A 22,196-nucleotide genomic window follows, 5' to 3' on the forward strand; every position below is an offset into this window, starting at 1 on the left:
TTATTGGGGTATCTTGCATTCCTATTGGCTGAAATTTTGAAGTCATCCAATAGGATTAGAGCTACTGAAATCTTATTGGCTGATTTGAACCGCCAATAGGATTTCAGTAGATCTAATCCTATTGGCTGATTTAAAATGTCAGCCAATAGAAATGCAAGGTACCCCAAATTGAATGCGGTACCTTACATTACAGTTTCAGTGTGTGACGGAGAAATCGGATGAAGAGGAGCCTCCACGCCGCTTTGGACTGCCAATGATGAAGACCGTCACTGTGGATCGCTGCTGAGAACCGCTGCTGAGAACCGCCGCTGAGGACCGCCGCTCTGGATCTGTGCATCGGGGAAGACCACTCTGCACCTCCGCTCCACGCCATCTTTGCTCCGGATGAAGATAGAAGATGATGGAGCCGCCTGGAAGAAGACCTTCACCGCTGAACTTCAGGAATGGTGAATACCTATTTGGGGCTTAGTCTTAGGCTATTTTTTTTGTTGGGGGTGGCTTTTTTTTAGATTAGGGTTTTTTGGGCTGTTAAGGGCAGTAAAAGAGTTAAATGCACTTTTAAGGGCAATGCCCGATGAAATGCGCCTTTAGGGGCAATGGGTAGCTTAGGTTTTTTTAGACTTATTTTTTTTTTTATTTTGGAGGAGGGGTTGGTTGGGTGTGGGTATTACTATTAGGGGGTACTTTGTAATTTTTACATGTAAAATAGCTGATTTCATTAGGGCATTAGGGATTAGGGAGTGTTTTTATTTGGGGGGGGGGTTATATTTTTATTTTGAGTTGGTAATCTATTTCAGGGTACAGAAAAAAAAGAGGATGGGGACCATGGTATAACACAGTGTTTACAGAAGTAAAATAAATAAATACAGGTCTTACAGATCAGTATTCAACCTATATTATATATCTATAATTATACCACAATCTAGTCTTTACATTATAATCCGCACAATAATTGAGGGTATACAGTAAAAAAACATAAAGATTTACCTTGTGGAATAACACAACCAAGATCTTAAACACTTATACTAATGAGTCGCAAGACTTCATATTTCCCCTGGATGGATACCAACATTTCCATTTTCTGTTTTTCCAAACTACCCCCCCTTCCCCTCACTACACCACCCTTCAACCACCTCTCTTCCTTATTTTAATTATTGAAAAAACAGGATACATTTTCCTAATCCACTAACAATAGTAATAATCTATGTATATAAGAGAAAAAAAAAAGGGAAGATGATGGGCAGGGTAACATATTATAGGATTTTACCATACTCCCAACAATACTAGTTCTGAATTCATAAATGGGAAAATCATATAGTCTATTTCAACTGGAGAAAATGTTTTAATGAATACTGACCACTTGTAAAAAACTTTCTAATATCTTCTTCGTCGTTCATATTGGTATCTGACATCCGTAACAGTTGGAATTACATTCATTTTCCATTTCTTGAAAATTAAAAATCTGGCTAAAAGAACAGTCATGTTGATTAATTTATGTTGTGAGTGTGGCTTTCCCCTATCCTTCCCTAAAAACACACTATAGGTCAGTGACAGTTCCAGAGGGGAGACCTTAAGAGAATTTTTTAGCCAATACTCTACTTTCATCCAAAATTGTCTAATTCTGGGACAGCTCCATATCATATGGACAAGGTCGGCTGCAGGTTTTGATCACTTTGGGCACTTATTAAATTCTATATTTCCACATCTAGAACCTTTTTCCGGGGTAAAATATGACTTGTAGAGAAGTTAAATGTGTGATTCCCTCCAGGTAGAGGAGAGTGTGACCTGTGCTATTTTTGCAATAGAACCCTGAACAAACCATACGTCAATATTATTGTCAGGTATCAAGATGTTCCACTCTGCATAGAGTTTTTCAAGATTCGATCTACCCTTAAGGGAGATGAGAAGATGGTAACATGGAGAAATAGACATATATCCATTTTTCACCATAGTTAACAAGCCCTCCAGATTCCCCCAGGACCAACACCTATTTGACTCATTCATTAATTCTACTACAAAGTGTCTAGCTTGCAGATACGCAAAGTATTCATTATTTGAAAGATTACATTCTTGCTTGAGTGATTCAAAGGTTTTGACAAACTGATTCTTGTTATCAATAAAGTGGATAGCCCTGTCTAAGCCTAGGTTATGCCATCTTTGGAACGGTGCTGAGTGAATACCTGCTAAGAATTAGGGGTTGCCCAGGAATGGAACAGATTTTGACACATTGCAATCCAAAGCCAGAAGCTTACCCATTTTCCGCCAACTCTGGATAGGATTGAATATAGTTTTAAGTGTTTTTATTTATTGGGGTATTAGTTTAAGCTTACAGTGTATTAGAGCTACAGGGATAACATATATTATTTTCTAGTTCATTATTTGTGACATAGTCATTGGAAGAGATCCAGTCTGCCACTATACGTGCTAAGATCTGTAAAAGCGCAGATCTGGTAATGCGAAACCCCAAAATTTTGGGGGAATTGTATTTTAGATAGAGCAATTCTTGGGGTTTTGTTTTGCCATATGAAGCTTCTTAGAGTGGTATTAAGCATCCTAAACTTTTTCCCTTTAAGTATTATTGGAACATTTTGTAAAATATGTAACAGTTTTGGGAGTAAAAACATTTTAAACAGGGCTATCCGGCCTGAGATGGATAATGGGAGATTTTGCCAATTTTTCAATCTCTCTTTAATATCTGATAGTATTGGAAGAATATTAAGAGCATATGAATTATCGGGGTTAGAGGATACTAAAACACCCAGATATTTAAATGAGTCTGAGACAATCTTGAAAGGTATATTTGATGGTGAATCTTTGTTCCTCCTTAACCAAAGAAATTCAGATTTTGAAGTGTTTGTGGGGGATTTTTATTTTTATAGGGGTATTAGTTTAGGTTAATTTTTTTTATTTTGGATAGCTTTGTTTATTTTTTTATGTAATTTAACTTTTTTTTTTGTAATATTAGATTTGGGGTTTGTAGTTTTTCAAACATAGACTGCCCTCTGGGCAAGCTTATCGCCTAGTTAAAGGGAGAGTAAACACCAGAATTGTTGTTGTTTTAAAAGATAGATAATCCCTTAATTACCAATTCCCCAGTTTTGCATAACCAATAGAGTTATAATAATACACTTTTTACCTCTGTGATTACCTTGTATCTAAGCCTCTGCAGACAGCCCCATTCACGTAAATGAGCTCAAAGTTATCTATATGAAACACATGAACTAACGCCCTCTAGTGAGGAAAAACTGTCAAAATGCATTTAGATTAGAGGCAGGCTTCAAGGTCTAAGAAATTAGCATATGAACCTCCTAAGTTTAGCTTTCAACTAAGAATACAAAGTGAACAAAGCCAAATTGGTAATAAAACTAAATTGGAAAGTTGTTTAAAATTACATGTCCTATTTGAATCATCAAAGTTTTTTTTGCAGTTGACTGTCCCTTTAAATATATTTGTAAACTCACATATTAATGCTTTTTAAATTATGCTTCAGTTTACTCAACATATAAAAGCCAAAACTGCCTTAAATTATCTTGAACACAAACTTTCATTAAATTGTTAAGTTTGTCATTAGCCCTTAATATCCCATAGAAAAAAATCAGGTGCTATTAAGGTAAAATTAGGATAATTGTCAAGAAGATAACACTGTTGAAAGGTAAGAAAGGTATCAATCACTATTATTCCTTAAACATATGTTCAAATGCGTATTAATGTTCATAACATACATGGCTAGATTAACAAGAGATTTATGGACAGTAAGCAAATTCCCATTTTATTCTATGGAGAGCTTTCAATAATATGTGGAAAGATTTCAGAGGCTCCATAGAAAAAGAGAAATTGATGAAGTTTCCTCACTAGAGTTAGTCTTGCCAAATGCGCTAATCACGCAGAATTTTGAGAACCAGTTTTATAAGGTTATAACCTTTTTCACGGTAAAGCAATATTTGCCATCAACAACTCTGGCCACATGTGAGTAGAATATTCTCTATTTAAAACATATGGTTGTATCTGTTTTCGATTCCACCTTGTTCAGATCTAGCCAGTTGTAGGGTCATGTCAGGTTTTTCTAGATCATGGGATGTAAATTCTTTGTCATGTAAGAAGAAAAGAAGCAAAGTGGGAATAATTTTAAAGTATTGAACTATTAAAGGATGGATTAATTATTTGGGAAAAAGTTTGAATCTATACAGAATAGTTCATATGCTTTTATTTGTTACATCTCTAAGGGTCAATTTATTTTTTCTGACACTCATGTTTTCTTTATTTGTTTATAATATAACAGCTGTTTCTTTAGGTTTTACATATTCTCTTTAGAGAATATTAGTCTTATAGAAATTTATGAACACTGGAACAACTAAACTGGAATTAAACACAAAGCATTTGGTGTAGATAGCTACTAGGTAACAAGTTGTACGACCTGTCATTACTGCTTATCAGATCTTGGCATCTAAACATGTCATTATTAAGAGAGATGGGACTATAGAGTCAAACAGGGGCAAAACCATCTATTGTCATGAATTGTCCCTTAGAATGGTGTTTTCAAGTCCATATTATTCAAGTGTTTCATATCTTCTATCGACTAGAAAAATGTGAACTTAGAAGGAACAAGAGTTGAATACATAACTATTTGTTGAACACTTGACAAAGGAAAATACATAGCCACAGTCAAGGTTTCCAAACCAGTCTTACATTTCATTGTGGTGGCGCCTGATATGGTGAGTTTCCATAAAGGTGAATCCCAAGAGCATTAATTGGAGACTAAGAGGAGTCGAACAACATACATCAGTTAACACCAGTCAATGACAAAATAGAGTGTACAGATCAAATAACGGTCTCCATAAGGAAAAGTTACACAATAAACAGAGAAAACTGTTTGCTGTTTATGATTACACATGAGAAAGCTTTCTAAAACTCATAAAAGGTAAAAGGATATAACCATGAACACAGCTACACTTTAAGTCATATGAGCTTTTAACATTCAAGCATGGGCCTGTTTACATTAGTCCCATGAAAAGTAAAATAGATATACTTTAGCTGTACTTTTGCAAACCTCTTCTATGAAGGACTAAGTGCACGTCAGAGCAAAAACTGTAATAAAAATGGATCAGATCCATATTAATTAAAAAGCTGTGTTTTTAAAATGTTTACACTTGTGAGCAAAAGGAAACTTATTTTCACTTATTCATATTAATATACTTTATGTTAATATGTGTTATATTAGACTGAAACAAAGCACAATACATTAGCACATATCCAAGTTAGTTAAAGTAAAAGATAGAAACAGATGTGTGTATAATCCATATGCTAAATGTTTCTGAGTAGGTGATGAATTGTGAACATGTTTCTTGTACAACTGTGCACTGCTGTAGTCTCAGAATCTGAAAAACCTTTATTCCTATGGTTGTGCTTATTAATTCTTAATTACTACTATTAGTGTAGAGGCACAAGTGATGCATGCATAAAAAACCCAAACCTAAACATTTCCCTTTTAAAAACAAAACAATAAAAAAAGTTTTGAATAGAAACCAGAGGACTTTAGCAGATCATGTCAATGTGATCACCAATGATGCCAAATGAGTACCACTAGAGGGCCCAGCATTCATGGCAGCCACTGTAGGCTACAAAAATCATCTTCTTATGGAGTGTAAGATTTTTTTTATCCTAAGAAAGGTCTCTTAGATGCATTCACCTCTCTCTCTCTCTCTCTCTCTCTCTCTCTTTCTTTCTTTCTTTCTCTCTCTCTCTGTCTCTCTCTCTCTCTCTCTGTGTCTGTCTCTCTCTCTCTCTCTCTCTCTCTCTCTCTCTCTCTCTCTCTATATATATATATATATATATATATATATATATATATATATATATATATATATATATATATATATATATATATATATATATAGAAAGAAAAAGCAGACTTGCACTCACTGGTCTTTTTTGTGAAATAATTTACTGCAAAAAATGTGACGTTTCGAGCACAAAATCCCCTTCCTCAGACAATGTGTTTAACAAACAAGAGTGACTTTATACAATGTATAACTGAAACCCCTCCCCTCAATTAGACAAAAAACCGCCAAATTGTAACCATGGTGACCACTGAGTCACATTTATACACAACAAATATTTACCGAATAGGTTAAGTGATATCATATCAACATATATACATGTACATAAATGAGCCATCCTGGCTCAACCAAAACTGTGACAGCCCAGGTGCACTTATAATAACTGTGATGCAATGAAAACAAGCATAGAAAGCAGACAGATCACTCAGTGAGTTTTGCTGAGAGATAACGTTCATTCATACCTACATTCTTAAAATACTCAATAGGGACTAACATTTATTCTCAAGAGCTGCCAGATCGCCAATGTATAACTCACCCGAGAAGAGACATGACCCTCAGACTCAGGAGCCGTTCACGGTCGCACCGGCAAACAACGCCGGATAGAGAACCCGGAACTCAGTCTCACGTAGGACTCTCACGTGTGGGGGGCAAACAGCCAATCACCGGGATTGTTTACCGTTGCCACGGCGACCAGAAGCCACAAGGCGAACGTAAACAATACAGCCCTAAGGCACAAACTGATACGGCAAAGACAAATAAGACAAAAACAATAGAGTAATAGTTACACACAACCCCTTAAGCTGTAACAGAGAGGAGCACATACAGGGGATCCAACGATCAGAGATACACAATCAGATGTTAATCTGTATCACCACGGACAAAAACTCGTTATGACCTCAAAATAATTGAAAAATCTATCAGCCAAACACATTCTCCAATTTAAAGTAAAAGAGTATAAAGTACACAGTAGGAAATATAAACCGTTGTGATTACACCATTAACCGTAATGTGCCATAGTGTGCCATAGACCCCACTGAGGTGAGGGGGGGACAGGGACACACTTCTTCTACAAATTGAGGCCAAGTGGATCTTTCGATTAAACACTCTCCATCCACAGGGACTGAACGTTATGTTTGATTGGCACTGTTTTTTATAATTTTTTTATAATTTTTTGAATAATTCTTTACAGTCTGAAAAGTTTTTCCATAGACTGTGCCACTAACTAAGATTTGTTTGGGAGAGTCCACGTACCATCCAGCAACACTCATTTATGTTCTTCATTTCACTCTTTTGTCTTCTCTTTCTCTTTTTTGTTTTTCCCCTTCTGTTTTTTGTTTTCCACCCCCCCTTTTTATCATATTTTTTGTAATTTCCCCCTTTTTTATCTTTCTTTCATTTTATTTTATTTTATTTTATTTTTTATTTTCTATATTTTAATTTTAATTTTTATTTTTATCTTTATTTTTTATCTATTTATTTTAGTATATTTTAGTTTATTTTATTTTATTTCATTTTCCTTTTTACACTTGTAGTGGTGATGTGGGCTTTGATCTATGTTAATTTTCTTCTCTTTGTAATCTATGGCTACTATAGTACTGCATGGGGTCTATGGCACACTATGGCACATTACGGTTAATGGTGTAATCACAACGGTTTATATTTCCTACTGTGTACTTTATACTCTTTTACTTTAAATTGGAGAATGTGTTTGGCTGATAGATTTTTCAATTATTTTGAGGTCATAACGAGTTTTTGTCCGTGGTGATACAGATTAACATCTGATTGTGTATCTCTGATCGTTGGATCCCCTGTATGTGCTCCTCTCTGTTACAGCTTAAGGGGTTGTGTGTAACTATTACTCTATTGTTTTTGTCTTATTTGTCTTTGCCGTATCAGTTTGTGCCTTAGGGCTGTATTGTTTACGTGCGCCTTGTGGCTTCTGGTCGCCGTGGCAACGGTAAACAATCCCGGTGATTGGCTGTTTGCCCCCCCACACGTGAGAGTCCTACGTGAGACTGAGTTCCGGGTTCTCTATCCGGCGTTGTTTGCCGGTGCGACCGTGAACGGCTCCTGAGTCTGAGGGTCATGTCTCTTCTCGGGTGAGTTATACATTGGCGATCTGGCAGCTCTTGAGAATAAATGTTAGTCCCTATTGAGTATTTTAAGAATGTAGGTATGAATGAACGTTATCTCTCAGCAAAACTCACTGAGTGATCTGTCTGCTTTCTATGCTTGTTTTCATTGCATCACAGTTATTATAAGTGCACCTGGGCTGTCACAGTTTTGGTTGAGCCAGGATGGCTCATTTATGTACATGTATATATGTTGATATGATATCACTTAACCTATTCGGTAAATATTTGTTGTGTATAAATGTGACTCAGTGGTCACCATGGTTACAATTTGGCGGTTTTTTGTCTAATTGAGGGGAGGGGTTTCAGTTATACATTGTATAAAGTCACTCTTGTTTGTTAAACACATTGTCTGAGGAAGGGGATTTTGTCCTCGAAACGTCACATTTTTTGCAGTAAATTATTTCACAAAAAAGACCAGTGAGTGCAAGTCTGCTTTTTCTTTCTATATGGATCTTTACTAGCACCCTGGCAGCTGCTATTAAGTGAGAGTGCACATCCCTGCTACTGTTATATATATATATATATATAGGAACTATGACAGAGGAGATTGACCCATTGCTTGCAACCGTCTTTTGTAAAATATTTGTATATGTGTTACCCTAAACCCTATTAACAGGTAGCAGCAAAGTTCTTAATTTTTTATTTTTTGTAAATAGTAAGATATTTTGAGTGCAGGTAAAAATAAAAAAATGTAAACAATGATAATACAAAATCCATTTATAGTAATTATGTCATGTTGGTACATTTCCTCATTGTTTTTCCTTATTATTTTATTAAAATGTCTTTCTGTGTTCTGATACCTGGAATGGCTGTTATTCATTTATAAACCATAAGCAAGTGAAATAGCTGATGTCTGGTTTCATAAGCCAGATACATAAAAATCCCTGATAATGCCTGTTCTATAACACTTATTTCTGCAATAATTAGAAACACTATGCTCAGAAAATAAACCCGTCTGCCATACTGGCAATACTGGTATATTGTGAAAATACAATATGCATTTCAAATAATATTTTTATGTCTGTTAACTTTCCAAATCGTAAGAACATTTATGGATGATAATCTAAAGCAGTTTTTTTTAAATCTTTCAAATCTGGAGTCCAAATACAAATTCACTTGGAATGTTTGATACCATACATGGTGAAAGAAATACTGTTTTAAGTATATGAACTCAGGCATTTTATGTTAAATACTAGTATTGTACTTAAAAGGATATTAAACTGTGCTCCTTTGGTAAAAGTAAATATGTCAAATCAAAGTAAATATAAAAATAACTTACTTGTTTTGTTGCAAAATTAGTACTTAAACATCTCAGTGTAGACCCTGCCCCCATAAGAGCAGAGGATTTTTTATTCTGTCAGTTCTGGGTATGAGCAAATCTGACTCCCTGTTATCTAGTCTATTCACTAGCCTAGAAGTTTTATGACATAAGATACAACTTCCTGCAAAGGCCATCTTCTCTGTGTAGGGCTGTGACAGGAAGGACAAATGTAGTGTACAAAATAAAATAAAAGGTAAAATCCATTTAAATAGATGAATAATACATGTTCAATGATTTCTATTAAGTATAAGCAACTGCTTAGTGTATTTTTATTACAACAATTCAACAGACTGTTTAACACCCCTTTAAAGATACAGTCGTAAAAGGCTTGTGCTAGGTATAAATGCTGGTCCAGCTTTTCCCCCTTAAAATATAAAGATATTCTCAGAAATATTACTGCCAGAACCCCTCAATGTTAAGATTATACTGTTGGACGAAACTGTAAACTCAGATATCTAAGGTACCCATGCTTATCTAAGGGTATTTGTCATTGTAGCCCAAAAGAAAACACTTGCAACTTATCCATTATTAATAGTCAAGATTCCAAAACTCACTAAACAAAATAACATACTGCTGTGCTACATGACTAGCAAGCTACACTTGTGCTACCACCAAAGGGCATAACATGATCGATAGATAGATAAAAGGATCTGCAATCTGCAATAACAAAAGGCTCCCCTGCATTAGGATTGTACACATTCTGCACACAACTATGTATATAGACTGGGTGCTATGGCCCCTCCCAGCACTTGGGTCCTAGTTTCACTGCACCTGCAGCACCAATAACAGTTCCACCCCTGGCCAGGAGCCAGCAGAAATGAAAGCACCAGTCAGGAGCAGAAGCCAGTAGAGAGGTAGCCAGGAGCTAGAAGCAGCAGCATCCATGAACAACTGCTAGTGGATTAGTAGCCAGGAGCCAGCAGTTGTGCAAGGCACAAGCAACTGCCAGTGGAGCACCAGAAAAGTTCCAACAGAAGCAGCCTGTTCAGCAGCAGGAGCAACTACATACAATTACCAACTGACATCAAAGCAAACAGGCCCTATAGTCTATCATTTACATCTGGTGACATATAATACAATTATAATAATCATACATTATTGGCAATTTAGACCCATTTATAAAAATGTTCACTATTCCTGGTCTATGGTCTCATCAACTCCCATGATAGCAGGATCTTACTAAAACATCATAGGGGGGTAGTTATCAAGCCGTCTACTTTTCTGGCTTCGCCGGCCCAATACGCCCGCCTAAGCTCGCCTACCTTCGCTGCCGCGGACCTGAAAAAATACGCCTAAGTTATCAAATAAAGCTGTCAAAAAGCCGCGGGGCGATGAGCAGCGGACTGTGACAGTTATCACTCATCCGATCTCGCTGCCCTTCGGCTTTTTCCCAGCTTTATTGCTAGCCTGTCACTAAGCACTCACACTAAACTACACTGTTCTACCCCCTATACCGGCGCCCCCGGAGCCTCCCGCAACTCAATAAAGTTACTAACCCCTAAACCGCCGCTCCTAGACCCTGCCGCAAGTCTTATAAATGTATTAACCCCTAAACCGCCGCTCCTAAACCCTGCCGCAAGTCTTATAAATGTATTAACCCCTAAACCGCCGCTCCTAAACCCTGCCGCAAGTCTTATAAATGTATTAACCTCTAAACCGCCGCTCCCGGACACCGCTGCCACCTACAGTATACCTAGTAACCCCTATCCTGCCCCCCCTATACCGTCGCCCTCTATAATAAAATTATTAACCCCTATCCTGCTGATCCCGCACCTCTCCGCAACTAAATAAATAGTTTAACCCCTAAACCGCCGCTCCATGAACCCGCCGCAACCTATATTAAACCTATTAACCCCTATCCTGCCCCCCCTACACCGTCGCCACCTATAATAAATTTATTAACCCCTAATCTGCCCCCCCTACACCGTCGCCACCTATAATAAATTTATTAACCCCTATCCTGCCCCCCACTACGCCGCCGCCACTGTAATAAAATTATTAACCCCTAAACCTAAGTTTAACCCTAACCCTAACGCCCCCCTAACTTAAATATTAATTAAATAAATCTAAATAAATTAACTCTTATTAAGTAAATGAATCCTATTTAAAACTAAATACTTACCTTTAAAATAAACCCTAATATAGCTACAATATAAATAATAATTATATTCTAGCTATTTTAGGATTTTTTTTAATTTTACAGGCAACTTTCAATTTATTTTAACTAGGTACAATAGCTATTAAATAGTTATTAACTATTTAATAGCTTACCTAGCTAAAATAAAGAGAAATGTACCTGTGAAATAAATCCTAACCTAAGTTACAATTACACCTAACACTACACTATACTTTAATAAATTATTCCTATTTAAAAATAAATACTTACCTGTAAAATAAACCCTAAGATAGCTACAATATAATTAATAATTATATTATAGCTATCTTAGGATTTATATTTATTTTACAGGTAACTTTGTATTTATTTTAGCTAGTTAGAATAGTTATTAAATAGTTATTAACTATTTAATAACTACATAGCTAAAAGAAATACAAAATTACCTGTAAAATAAATCCTAACTTAAGTTACAATTAAACCTAATACTACACTATCATTAAATTAATTAAATAAACTACCTACAAATAACTACAATTAAATACAATTACATAAACTAACTAAAGTACAAAAGATAAAAAAAGCTAAGTTACAAAAAATAAAAAAATAAGTTACAAACATGTTACAAATATTACAACAATTTTAAGCTACTTACACCTAATCTAAGCCCCCTAATAAAATAACAAACCCCCCCAAAATAAAAAAATGCCCTACCCTATTCTAAATTAAATAAATTTCAAAGCTCTTTTACCTTACCAGCCCTTAAAAGGGCCATTTGTGGGGGCATGCCCCAAAGAAAACAGCTCTTTTGCCTGTAAAAGAAAAATACAACCCCCCCCAACATTAAAACCCACCACCCACATACCCCTAATCTAACCCAAACCCCCCTTACAAAAACCTAACACTAATCCCCTGAAGATCATCCTACCTTGAGTGGTCTTCACTCAGCCGAGCCACCGATGGAACTGAAGAGGACATCCGGAGCGGAAGAAGTTAATCCTCCAAGCGGCGCTGAAGAAATCTTCCATCCGATGAAGTCATCTTCCAAGCCGGGTCTTGAATCTTCCTTCCGCCGACGCGGAACCACCTTCTTCACCGACGGACTACGACGAATGACGGCTCCTTTAAGGGACGTCATCCAAGATGGCGTCCCCTCAATTCCGATTGGCTGATAGGATTCTATCAGCCAATCGGAATTAAGGTAGGAAAAATCTGATTGGCTGATGGAATCAGCCAATCAGATTGAGCTCGCATTCTATTGGCTGTTCCGATCAGCCAATAGAATGCGAGCTCAATCTGATTGGCTGATTGGATCAGCCAATCGGATTGAACTTGAATCTGATTCCATCAGCCAATCAGATTTTCCTACCTTAATTCCGATTGGCTGATAGAATCCTATCAGCCAATCAGAATTGAGGGGACGCCATCTTGGATGACGTCCCTTAAAGGAGCCGTCATTCGTCGTAGTCCGTCGGTTAAGAAGGTGGTTCCGCGTCGGCGGAAGGAAGATTCAAGACCCGGCTTGGAAGATGACTTCATCGGATGGAAGATTTCTTCAGCGCCGCTTGGAGGATTAACTTCTTCCGCTCCGGATGTCCTCTTCAGTTCCATCGGTGGCTCGGCTGAGTGAAGACGACTCAAGGTAGGATGATCTTCAGGGGATTAGTGTTAGGTTTTTGTAAGGGAGGTTTGGGTTAGATTAGGGGTCTGTGGGTGGTGGGTTTTAATGTTGGGGGGGGGTTGTATTTTTCTTTTACAGGCAAAAGAGCTGTTTTCTTTGGGGCATGCCCCCACAAATGGCCCTTTTAAGGGCTGGTAAGGTAAAAGAGCTTTGAAATTTATTTAATTTAGAATAGGGTAGGGCATTTTTTTATTTTGGGGGGGTTTGTTATTTTATTAGGGGGCTTAGATTAGGTGTAAGTAGCTTAAAATTGTTGTAATATTTTTTGTAACTTAGCTTTTTTATTTTTTGTACTTTAGTTAGTTTATGTAATTGTATTTAATTGTAGTTATTTGTAGGTAGTTTATTTAATTAATTTAATGATAGTGTAGTATTAGGTTTAATTGTAACTTAAGTTAGGATTTATTTTACAGGTAATTTTGTATTTCTTTTAGCTATGTAGTTATTAAATAGTTAATAACTATTTAATAACTATTCTAACTAGCTAAAATAAATACAAAGTTACCTGTAAAATAAATATAAATCCTAAGATAGCTATAATATAATTATTAATTATATTGTAGCTATCTTAGGGTTTATTTTACAGGTAAGTATTTATTTTTAAATAGGAATAATTTATTAAAGTATAGTGTAGTGTTAGGTGTAATTGTAACTTAGGTTAGGATTTATTTCACAGGTACATTTCTCTTTATTTTAGCTAGGTAAGCTATTAAATAGTTAATAACTATTTAATAGCTATTGTACCTAGTTAAAATAAATTGAAAGGTACCTGTAAAGTAAAAATAAATCCTAAAATAGCTAGAATATAATTATTATTTATATTGTAGCTATATTAGGGTTTATTTTAAAGGTAAGTATTTAGTTTTAAATAGGATTCATTTACTTAATAAGAGTTAATTTATTTAGATTTATTTAATTAATATTTAAGTTAGGGGGGCGTTAGGGTTAGGGTTAGACTTAGGTTTAGGGGTTAATAATTTTATGACAGTGGCGGCGGCGTAGTGGGGGGCAGGATAGGGGTTAATAAATTTATTATAGGTGGCGACGGTGTAGGGGGGGCAGGATAGTGGTTAATACATTTAATATAGGTTGCGGCGGATTCAGGGAGCGGCGGTTTAGGGGTTAATACATTTATTATAGTTGCGGTGGGCTCCGGGAGCGGCGGTTTAGGGGTTAATATGTATAGAGTAGCTTGCGGTGGGCTCCGGGAGCGGCGGTTTAGGGGGTAATAACTTTATTTAGTTGCGGCGGTGTAGGGGGGGTCAGATTAGTGGTGTTTAGACTCGGGGTACATGTTAGGGTGTTAGGTGTAGACAGCTCCCATAGAAATCAATGGGATGTCTGTCAGCAGCGAACTTGTACTTTCGCTATGGTCAGACTCCCATTGATTCCTATGGGATCCGCCGCCTCCATGGGTGGCGGATTGAAAACCAGGTACGCTGGGCCGTAAAAGTGCCGAGCGTACCTGCTAGTTTTTTGATAGCTAGCAAAAGTAGTGAGATTGTGCCGCACTTGTGTGCGGAACATCTGGAGTGACGTAAGAATCGATCTGTGTCGGACTGAGTCCGGCGGATCGATGCTTACGTCACAAAATTCTACTTTTGCCGGCCTCGAGCCTTTGATAACTAAGGCGAATCAGCCTCGCCACAAATACGCTGCGGAATTCCAGCGTATTTGAGGTTGACGGCTTGATAACTACCCCCCATGGTGTCTGGAGTTAGAGAATATAGAGCTGACAAATAAATTAAATCAATGCTAGGAGGCCCCATATGAAAAACAAATATTAAAATTACTCACAGCATAATTAACCTAGCACCTCCAGTAATACTTTACTTTTGTTACTCTAAATAGGGGTTAAGAAGAGTGTAGAATACAAACAACTGTTCTTTCATAATAAATTAAAAACATATCCATTATCTTTCTTTATAGTCACAATCCTTATAAAGAACCTGAAATCTTTATAAATGTTCAAAGCTAAAACAAATACTATAATAATAAAAGTGGTATTTGACCTATTTCTGTTTCTGCATGAACTCTGTGTAAATTATCATCTTTAGAATCAGAATAAATTACCTCACAAACGCAGACAAACAAGGCTCCAGGATCAAAGAAGACTCATATCTTAAAGGGACATGAAACCCAAAATGTTCCTTTTATGATTTAGATAGATCATACATTTTAAATAGCTTTACAATCTGCTTATATTATTAAATTTGCTTCATTATCTTGGTAACCTTTGTTGAAGGAGCATCAATGCACTGTTGGGAGCCAGCTGAATACATCTAGTCAGCTAGTGACAACTGTGTGTAGCCACCAATCACCAGCTGGCTTCCTGTAGTGTAGGATACATGTACATATTCTCTCACAAGGATTCAAGAGAATAAAGTAAATTAGAAAATAGAAGTTAATTTAAAACTGTTTTAAAATTACGTTAATCTTTTTGAATCATGCAAGTCCAGTTTGGACTTTCCTATCCCTTTAAAGAAGTCTGACAAATTACAATTAATTGCATCATCATGTAATCTCAGGAAGTTTAATTGGCATTTATAGGTCAAATTTAGTTCTTTTACTGTGAATGAAACACTCAAATCATATGTCTTTATTTTTAACAGTCAACTTTCACCCGGTAAATTTAGGGCTCGATTACAAGTGGAGCGGTATTTTGCGCTTCCGCGAGAATACTAAGGCCTAGATTTGGAGTTTGGAGGTAAAAGGGCTGCTAACGCTCCGCGGGCTTTTTTCTGGCCGCACCATAAATTTAACTCTGGTATCGAGAGTTTAAACAAATGCTGCGTTAGGCTCCAAAAAAGGAGCGTAGAGCATTTTTACCGCAAATGCAACTCTCGATACCAGAGTTGCTTACGGACGCGGCCGGCCTCAAAAACGTGCTCGTGCACGATTCTCCCATAGGAAACAATGGGGCTGTTTGAGCTGAAAAAAAACCTAACACCTGCAAAAAAGCAGCGTTCAGCTCCTAACGCAGCCCCATTGTTTCCTATGGGGAAACACTTCCTACGTCTGCACCTAACACTCTAACATGTACCCCGAGTCTAAACACCCCTAGCCTTACACTTATTAACCCCTAATCTGCCGCCCCCGCTATCGCTGACCCCTGCATATTTTTTTTAACCCCTAATCTGCCGCTCCGTAAACCGCCGCAACCTACGTTATCCCTATGTACCCCTAATCTGCTGCCCCTAACATCGCCGACCCCTATATTATATTTATTAACCCCTAATCTGCCCCCCTCAACGTCGCCGACACCTGCCTACACTTATTAACCCCTAATCTGCCGAGCGGACCTGAGCGCTACTATAATAAAGTTATTAACCCCTAACCCGCCTCACTAACCCTATCATAAATAGTATTAACCCCCTAATCTGCCCTCCCTAACATCGCCGACACCTAACTTCAATTATTAACCCCTAATCTGCCGACCGGAGCTCACCGCTATTCTAATAAATGTATTAACCCCTAAAGCTAAGTCTAACCCTAACACTAACACCCCCCGAAGTTAAATATAATTTACATCTAACGAAATTAATTAACTCTTATTAAATAAATTATTCCTATTTAAAGCTAAATACTTACCTGTAAAATAAATCCTAATATAGCTACAATATAAATTATAATTATATTATAGCTATTTTAGGATTAATATTTATTTTACAGGCAACTTGGTATTTATTTTAACTAGGTACAATAGCTATTAAATAGTTAAGAACTATTTAATAGCTACCTAGTTAAAATAATAACAAATTTACCTGTAAAATAAATCCTAACCTAAGATATAATTAAACCTAACACTACCCTATCAATAAAATAATTAAATAAACTACCTACAATTACCTACAATTAACCTAACACTACACTATCAATAAATTAATTAAACACAATTGCTACAAATAAATACAATTAAATAAACTAGCTAAAGTACAAAAAATAAAAAAGAACTAAGTTACAAATCTTAATCTGATCGGAACAGCCAATAGAATGCGAGCTCAATCTGATTGGCTGATTGGATCAGCCAATCGGATTGAACTTGATTCTGATTGGCTGATTCCATCAGCCAATCCGAAAATTCCTACCTTAATTCCGATTGGCTGATAGAATCCTATCAGCCAATCGGAATTCGAGGGACGCCATCTTGGATGACGTCCCTTAAAGGAACCGTCATTAGTCGGGAGACAACGGAAGAAGAGAATGGATCCGCGTCGCCTGCTTCAAGATGGACCCGCTCCGCACCGGATGGAAGAAGATTGAAGATGCCGCTTGGAGAAGATGTTTGCCGGTCCGGATGTCCTCTTCTTGCCGGATAGGAGGAAGACTTTGGAGCCTCTTCTGGACCTCTTCAGCACCGGATGATGGATCGCCAACCCCCGCTTGGGTTGGATGAAGATGTTGGAGCCAGGACGGATCGGTGAACCTGGTATGGTGAAGACAAGGTAGGAAGATCTTCAGGGGCTTAGTGTTAGGTTTATTTAAGGGGGGTTTGGGTTAGATTAGGGGTATGTGGGTGGTGGGTTGTAATGTTGGGGGGGGGGTATTGTATTTATTCTTTTACAGGCAAAAGAGCTGAAATTCTTGGGGCATGCCCCGCAAAGGGCCCTGTTCAGGGCTGGTAAGGTAACAGAGCTTGTAACTTTTTTAATTTAGAATAGGGTAGGGAATTTTTTATTTTGGGGGGCTTTGTTATTTTATTAGGGGGCTTAGAGTAGGTGTAATTAGTTTAAAATTGTTGTAATATTTTTCTTATGTTAGTAAATATTTTTTTATTTTTTGTAACTTAGTTCTTTTTTATTTTTTGTACTTTAGTTAGTTTATTTAATTGTATTTATTTGTAGCAATTGTGTTTAATTAATTTATTGATAGTGTAGTGTTAGGTTAATTGTAGGTAATTGTAGGTAGTTTATTTAATTATTTTATTGATAGGGTAGTGTTAGGTTTAATTATATCTTAGGTTAGGATTTATTTTACAGGTAAATTTGTTATTATTTTAACTAGGTAACTATTAAATAGTTCTTAACTATTTAATAGCTATTGTACCTGGTTAAAATAAATACAAAGTTACCTGTAAAATAAATATTAATCCTAAAATAGCTATAATATAAATATAATTTATATTGTAGCTATATTAGGATTTATTTTACAGGTAAGTATTTAGCTTTAAATAGGAATAATTTATTTAATAAGAGTTAATTAATTTCGTTAGATGTAAATTATATTTAACTTAGGGGGGTGTTAGTGTTAGGGTTAGACTTAGCTTTAGGGGTTAATACATTTATTAGAATAGCGGTGAGCTCCGGTCGGCAGATTAGGGGTTAATAATTGAAGTTAGGTGTCGGCGATGTTAGGGAGGGCAGATTAGGGGGTTAATACTATTTATGATAGGGTTAGTGAGGCGGGTTAGGGGTTAATAACTTTATTATAGTAGCGCTCAGGTCCGCTCGGCAGATTAGGGGTTAATAAGTGTAGGCAGGTGTCGGCGACGTTGAGGGGGGCAGATTAGGGGTTAATAAATATAATATAGGGGTCGGCGGGGTTAGGGGCAGCAGATTAGGGGTACATAAGTATAACATAGGTGGCGGTCGGCAGATTAGGGGTTAATAATTGAAGTTAGGTGTCGGCGATGTTAGGGAGGGCAGATTAGGGGGTTAATACTATTTATGATAGGGTTAGTGAGGCGGGTTAGGGGTTAATAACTTTATTATAGTAGCGCTCAGGTCCGCTCGGCAGATTAGGGGTTAATAAGTGTAGGCAGGTGTCGGCGACGTTGAGGGGGGCAGATTAGGGGTTAATAAATATAATATAGGGGTCGGCGGGGTTAGGGGCAGCAGATTAGGGGTACATAAGTATAACATAGGTGGCGGTCGGCAGATTAGGGGTTAAAAATTTTAATCGAGTGGCGGCGATGTGGGGGGAGCTCGGTTTAGGGGTACATAGGTAGTTTATGGGTGTTAGTGTACTTTAGGGTACAGTAGTTAAGAGCTTTATAAACCGGCGTTAGCCAGAAAGCTCTTAACTCCTGCTATTTTCAGGCGGCTGGAGTTTTGTCGTTAGAGCTCTAACGCTCACTTCAGAAACGACTCTAAATACCGGCGTTAGAAAGATCCCATTGAAAATATAGGATACGCAAATGGCGTAGGGGGATCTGCGGTATGGAAAAGTCGCGGCTGAAAAGTGAGCGTTAGACCCTTTAATCACTGACTCCAAATACCAGCGGGCGGCCAAAACCAGCGTTAGGAGCCTCTAACGCTGGTTTTGACGGCTACCGCCAAACTCCAAATCTAGGCCTAATTGTGCTAGAAGTAAACTTTTTGCACTCATCAAGTTGCGCTGGTATTGCAAGTTGAAAGTAAAAATGTATCGCCCTCACGCTAACCCGATGAGCTCAAACAGGTTACTTCTAGTGCAATTAGATAACCTCTTCCCCAATGGAGAAAAAAAAGTGGAAAAAAACTAATACCCAACTCACGCGCTAACCCGATCGCATGCTTTCTCCCGACCGCATATTCACATATGCGCTGACCCAAAATCATATTCTTATATGCGCACACCGGACCGCGTATGCTGATGTGCGCTAACCCGACCGTGTATTCTTAAGTGCGCTAACCCGACATGAAAATATGAATATTTCACATTCCAATGTTCTGCACATAGCAGAATATGTTATATTTATTAAAAAATACATATTTATATATATACAGTATATGATGATTTTTCTGTAAATATATATCTATATCTATATATAAATATATGATTATATATAGGTATATAATATATAGAAATATCTCTTTAAAAATACTTGTGCAGAACATTGGAATATGAATTAGTTACAGTAAGTACACAGTATAACACTTTATTAAAAATGAATATTGCATACATATAGTTTATTATGTTTTCATCTACTTAATTGCAAAGGGCTCTAATTCACTTATATATATGTATGTATATATATATGTATACATATGTATTTATATGTTTTTATATGCATATATGTCTTTAAAACCTATATACACATATAAATACATATGTACACATATATACACAAATACAGTATCTCACATTCTTGTAAATATTTTATTATATCTTTTCATGTGACAACACTGAAGAAATGACACTTTGCTGCAATGTAAAGTATTGAGTGTACAGCCTGTATAACAGTGTAAATTTGCTGTCCCCTAAAAATAACTCAACACACAACAATTAATGTCTAAACCGTTGACAACAAAAGTGAGTACAGCCCTAAGTGGAAATATCCAAATTGGGCCCACAGTGTCAATATTTTGTGTGGCCACAATTATTTTCCAGCACTGCCTTAACCCTCTTGGGCATGGAGTTCACCAGAACTTCACAGGTTGCCACTGGAGTCCTTTTCCACTCCTCAATGACGACATCACGGAGCTGGTGGATGTTAGAGACCTTGCACTCCCCCACCTTCTGTTTAAGGATGCCCCACAGATGCTCAATAGGGTTTAGGTCTGGAGACATGATTGGCCAGTCCATCACCTTTACCCTCAGCTTCTTTAGCAAGGCAGTGGTCATCTTGGAGGTGTGATTGGGGTCATGTATCATGTTGGAATACTGCCCTGCGGCCCAGTCTCCAAAGGGAGGGGATCATGCTCTGCTTCAGTATGTCACAGTACATGTTGGCATTCATGGTTCCCTCAATGAACTGTAGCTCCCCACTCACGCAGGACCAGACCATGACACTCCCACCACCATGCTTGACTGTAGGCAAGACACACTTGTATTTGTACTCCTCTCCTGGTTGCCGCCACACACGCTTGACACCATCTGAACTAAATAAGTTTATCTTGGTCTCATTGGACCACAGGACATGGTTACAGTAATCCATGTCCTTAGTCTGCTTGTCTTCAGCAAACTGTTTGCAGGCTTACTTATGCATCATCTTTAGAAGAGGCTTCCTTCTGGGACGACAGCCATGCCTATCAATTTGATTCAGTGTGCGGCGTATGGTCTGAGCACTGACAGGCTGACCCCCCACCTCTTCAACCTCCGCAGCAATGCTGGCAGCACTCATACATCTATTTTCCAAAGACAAACTCTGGATATGACACTGAGCACATGCACTCAACTTCTTTGGTCGACCATGGTGAGGCCTTTCTGGGTGGAACCTGTCCTATGAAACCGCTGTATGGTCTTTCCCACCATGCTGCAGCTCAGTTTGAGGGTCTTGGCAATCTTCTTATAGCCAGGCCATCTTTATGTAGAGCAACAATTCTTTTTTTCAGATCCTCAGAGAATTCTTTCCCATGAGGTGCCATGTTGAACTTCCAGTGACCAGTTTGAGAGAGTGTGAGAGCGATAATACCAAATCTAACACATCTGCTCCCCATTCACACCTGAGAAGTTGTAACACTATTAAGTCACATGACAACTGGGAGAAAAAATGGCTAATTGGGCCCAATTTGTACATTTCCACTTAGGGCTGTACTCACTTTTGTTGCCAATGGTTTAGACATTAATGGCTGTGTGTTGAGCTATTTTGAGGGGACAGCAAATTTACACTGTTATACTGGCTGTGTACTCACTACTTTACATTAAAGCAAAGTGTCATTTCTTCAGTGTTGTCACATGAAAATATATAATAATCTAGCGGTAATTATTCTAGCGTCACTTGTAATCTCGCCCTTAGTTGTTAAAATATGCAAAAGTAGCAAACAAATCAACCCTAGAATATATGTGTTATACTAAGTGTTGAAATCAAATACATAAGGGTTGCACACTTCAAAAAAAGTGAAAAATAGGATTAAATACTTATATTTTTCATTACAAATTAGTAATTTAAATTTAGAAGATAACATTTGATTTTGGCTCTTATTTGAACAAAAAGGTTCACATGGGTTTTCACAGACTTTTCCCACAATTCCAGCCAATCAGAAAACAGCATTTTTTCATGGTTTTCTATTTTTATGCCAATGGTGATGGGCCTCAAAAAATGTGTTTTATGGCTTTTACCATTGTGCTTTGCACGCCAGTTTTAATATATTTTTTGCACTTATTAACCTTAACAGCCTTTTACCACTTAAATGTGGCAAATAATTTGTATATTTTGTATAGCTTCTCACATTTAGGTAAATTACAA

The sequence above is a fragment of the Bombina bombina genome, chromosome 1, assembly GCF_027579735.1.
Source record: "Bombina bombina isolate aBomBom1 chromosome 1, aBomBom1.pri, whole genome shotgun sequence".
Taxonomy (NCBI): domain Eukaryota; kingdom Metazoa; phylum Chordata; class Amphibia; order Anura; family Bombinatoridae; genus Bombina; species Bombina bombina.